General features: G+C 43.5%; 1 pseudogene; it reads left to right on the forward strand.

Moving 5' to 3' along the window:
- The first annotated feature begins 2162 nt into the window (after positions 1-2162).
- LOC149854973 (U2 spliceosomal RNA) lies at positions 2163-2319 on the forward strand (annotated as a pseudogene).
- Positions 2320-4623: the final 2304 nt, after the last annotated feature.

Consider the following 4623-nt stretch of genomic DNA (forward strand, 5'->3'; position numbering starts at 1 on the left):
TATTCATAGGCAAGGTGCTATAAGGATAGAAGAAAAATACAATCCCTGTCCCGAAGAGTATATACTCTAATGCTACAGACGGATGTTCAATTCTAGTGCTACAAATTTCTGGGATATTTGAGGCATTCAAGCTTCCTGGCTTGAGAGCAAGAAAGTTGCCTTAAAGCTCATTTGCTGTCCCTGCCCACATGGCAGTCAGGCTGCCTCCAGCTGATGCTACCTGCCTGGGCAGCAGCTGAAGGCAGCTTCTGGCCAGGGGAGAGGCATGCTCCCTTTTCCTGCCCATGTTCCCTCCACTGTGAGAGAACAGGGGCTGTGCTTGCAGCTTGCCTTGTTGTCCTGGGACTGGAGGCTACAGCAGTGGCTGATAGGACCTGGCCAGCTGGTGGGGTCGGGAGGGAGGGGGAAGTGGCCACGTGCAGGTGAACTGGGGCAGTGTTTATAGGCACAGCTATAAATCCCTGGGGTCCAAGGGCATCAACCAGGGCTGTAAAATCACAGCTCACAGCGGTTGGCAGGAGGAGAAAGGCATGCTTTATGCTTCCCTGGTGGTTCACCCATGTGGATGAACTAGCTGTTCTTGCGGGGGCTGGGGCAGTGGGAAGAGTTACCTACACAGGGGAGGCAGCTGTTTCTGGGCTTCCTGTGGTGCAGGAGCAAGGGACCAGAGCTGCCCCCGACCTCATGGGGACTTTTTGACAGCTTGATTTTGCAATGCTAATAATGTGGCTTGAATGTGGGTTATTGTGTGTGTTAAATGTGGTAAATTAATGAGTGCCTTTCTTTATGTATACATTTTGAAGGTGTATTTTCTAGGAGATAATGGAAGAAATGACACAGCAGTATTTGAGCTAATTAAAACAAGTGAATTGCTCTGGTGAGAGCTTTATAAATGTTTCTGTTTCAGTGTTTTTTTTGTGTTCTGCAACAGACATCAAAAGTTGCCTTTGAGTCCTGATTATATGTTGTGAATGCTCTTAGATCAACTATACTGACATGATTTTAAATCTCCTATAAATTATATTTTACTAATAAATTAAATATATCTAAAAATTCAACTATTAGATTAAAAATCATTTAGCTGCTGCTTTTGAAGAGCCAGATAAGATGTTATATCTGTATGAAAATTTTGCCTGTAACTCTGGGATCCAGTGGTTGCGTCTACTGACATATATTCTTAATACCTCAGTTCTTATTAATGTGAATAGAGTCTACATGGTCTTTTGAAGCCTGAATACTTTAAATGCACATTTCAATACATAAAACTAAGGTAGCAACTTCTGCTTCTCATATTGCAGCTTACTGTATGAGTTCAGATTGCCAATGTCTTTAATATAAGAGCATCCTCTTTCATCCTGCTGATAGCTAACGCACATTCTTCTGTGATCTTTTTGCATGGGGCAGTATGTTCTTTATACAGCTGATCTTTTTGTTGTGTCACTTCCCCTACAATTCACAAGCTTACTTCAGTTTCAGGGTTTTAATATAAATATTGTTTTTAGCATGTTGGTTCCAAAAATGGGAACAAATCTCTGTGAATTTTTTTTTAGGTTTCTGAGATATCCTATTTGTTTGCATTATTTTTTTCTGAAAGAAACAGTTTAATTTGATGTGTTAGCCCCTGTGCAGTCTAAACAGGATATGCCACAAAGGAATATTGTTTGCTATTTGTTTGGAAAATCTACCTATTTTGCCTATGCATCCAGTGCCCTTTCCATCAGTCAATAGGAGCCTACTGTTACATAATCATATAAGAACAACCCCTTCGCTGATGTGAGTGAGCATGGTTCAGTTGATTTCAGAGGAGCTGCACTGATTATGGACACTGAGGATTTTGTGCATGGTGATGGTGTTAATATTTGATTATTTAGGCAGTAGCTGTGCTTAGCTTTGGGCAGAACAGCACAGTCATGTTTTCTGCCCCGCAGCTCTACGGAAGATTGGGATTTCTCTGAATCTACACTAATGTCACTGAGATCACACTCTGATTCCGTGCATATGAAATATTATGAGCCATGTTCTGCCTGTGTTGAGTCACTTTGAGGCCAGATTAGGTGAAAGCTGCCTTAACCAGCTGGCTGAGAATTTCTTTAACTTCACTATCCCCAGGTGGTGAGGAGCCAGAAAAGGGAGTCAGATCAGAGGCTGGGTATTGAAACAGGATAACTGGCATACTGCTGTGCTCAGTTGCTGGAGCTACCTGTTGGAGGCTATATTGAGCAGATTCTTTTTGGTGTTGGGTGGTGGAACCGGAGCTTGCTCCATCCACTCCATGCATTGACCTGGTATTACAGTGCTTCCAGGACCGGTGCAAAAAACCCAGAAAAACCTGTTGGAGGCTGTTAGCAACTAGTACAACTTAGAGCATTAAATTGGTGGCAATGGATAAAAGGTGAGCTTGGCATGCTCCCTTTCCCCTCAGTTGTGCTGCATGCAGCTGAACTTTAATTGAAGATTCAGCCCTGAGAATTTCATTTTTTCCTTGAAAAACAGAGGTGTATACCCATTTTGATGAGTACTGCTTTGTATGCAAGCCTTGGCAGGCATCAAGAGGAGACTATTCTCCAAGGTGTATTATTACTGCTTCAAGTACATGGTTTTTCAATTCATTAAACCTTTCTCTCTTGCGTGAAAATGTTAGTTCATGTAAAAATGTGTAACGCAAATCAATAAAATGACATGTATAACCATGATGCAGTTAATTTCTATTAGTTACATTCCAGTTAATGTGCAATTGGTGAATTTAATGGCTGTTATTGAAAGAAAACTATTTAGTGTGCCCTTTTAGTGACATTGAAAGGCACATTAAAATTATTATAATTAAAAAAATAATTCCTATCATAATATAAAACTTCTACGGATCACTCTACACCAAATGGGAATCTTTTAGGAGCCTATTTGCACCCGTCTGGTTTGGTATAGGTGCTCTCTGGCAGACCTAAAGCACACGCTTAGTTCAGACCATGGGGTGTGTCCCCAGGACTAGGGTGTTGGGCTGTGTTCACCCGCGAGGGAGGCCCCGACACTTGCCTGCCATAACTTGATCTTCCCTTCAAAAGTGGGGCTTTCCCTTGCGGGATCCCATGGACCGGGTGCTGCCCTTTGTGGGTGTTCTTGGGGCTCCACGTCGCCTACACCACCTCCATATGCCAGCCCTCAGGATGACCAGGTAATGGATCTCCAGCCTGTCTCTTTGATGTTCCCTCCTGCTCTTGTCCCCTCTTGCCCATCCCTCTCTTTGCCCCAGGTGTTTATGGGGTGTGGGACTGGTCCTGTCTTGACGTCCGCTCTTGACCTTATTTTTGAGATGTCACACTTCACGGAGCTGCCTCCACTACTTTTCTTGACCCTGCGGGTTGATTGGGGATGCCTTCCCTGGTTCAGGCTCTGGGTGCCCTTCAAGATGACAACATAAAGCAGAAAAAAAGAAAGAGAAAAGGAAAACAACAGTAGGGGTTTGGGTCTCAGCCCACCTCACTCACGGATCCAGCATCTGCGGTCATCAGGATCCCTCGACGCCATCCTCCTTGGCCTGGCTTTCCTGATGTGCTGAGTGTGTAGCCCTTTAAGGGGGCTGGGACCCTTCCTGAGAGTCCTTGTCCAGTCCCTTATGGATCTGGTGATCCTGTTGATTAGCCCAGGGAGCAGCCTCGCCTCCTGTCTCTGTCTTAGCTGCTGCCTGCCTTGTTCCCCGGCTTTTAAATGAGCCAGGTGGTGGTTTCTGATGATGTCATCTGCTGGTGCAGCTCCCAGCTGCAAATAAAAGCAGCTGATGAACCACACCAGTGGCTCTTCTTGGCGCGGTGCGGCTTTTCCTATGGAAGACCTCTCCTTAGGTCTTTTTGTTTCTTCTTTCTGGCAGCTCACCCCCACCTTGTGTCCTGCCATGGGACTATGTTCTGGGACCTCCATTTGTGTCCCCTGGGACACTATTGTACCTATTCTCTGATGGATAACTGGTTTTCCATTTATTTCTGTGAGCAATTCAGTGTACAAAGTTTGATATATAAAGCTGAGTGTGTCTGGGGTCCTAGCTATCCAAGATGCTACCTTACTTCTCATGTAATACTATGGTAGAAATGATTAGCTGCCAGTCCGAGTAAAACCGTCTCCAGATTTAAATGGCAGAGGTATAGCAGTTCTCAGTGGAAAGCCTCACCCCACCTACAACATCCTTTTCCCACTGCATTTTCTGTTTTTTTTGGAGCACTGGTTAAGATGCATCTTTTTTTTAAATTTGACTTTCATTTGTGAGGATGCTCTTTTTTAGGAGGGAAAAGCAAGAGGAACTAAAGAAAATCATTTCTTTTTAAAATTTTCCTCTAATCTCATTCGCTACCTATTGTGTATGTTTCCACATAGCTTAGCCTATTCCAGTCTTGCTTATAAGAGTAAAACAAGACTAACTGTACTGAATTTAATGTCATTCCAAAGTGGAGGCTCCCATTGTGAGCTCCTCAATGGCTTCCTATCATCAAGAGCTACAGGTTCAAACCCTTAACGTCTTACTTTACCTAGTAGATGCAAAATTTTCCTCTGCTTCATACAGGATAGATTAAAAAAAATCTATATTTGGATAGCCAGAGTCTGTAGTTGTATTTATTTTTTTTATATTTTTCTTCT

Source organism: Crocodylus siamensis, chromosome 12, assembly GCF_052110815.1.
Source record: "Crocodylus siamensis isolate JL-2025a chromosome 12, ASM5211081v1, whole genome shotgun sequence".
In the NCBI taxonomy this organism is placed as follows: Eukaryota; Metazoa; Chordata; order Crocodylia; family Crocodylidae; genus Crocodylus; species Crocodylus siamensis.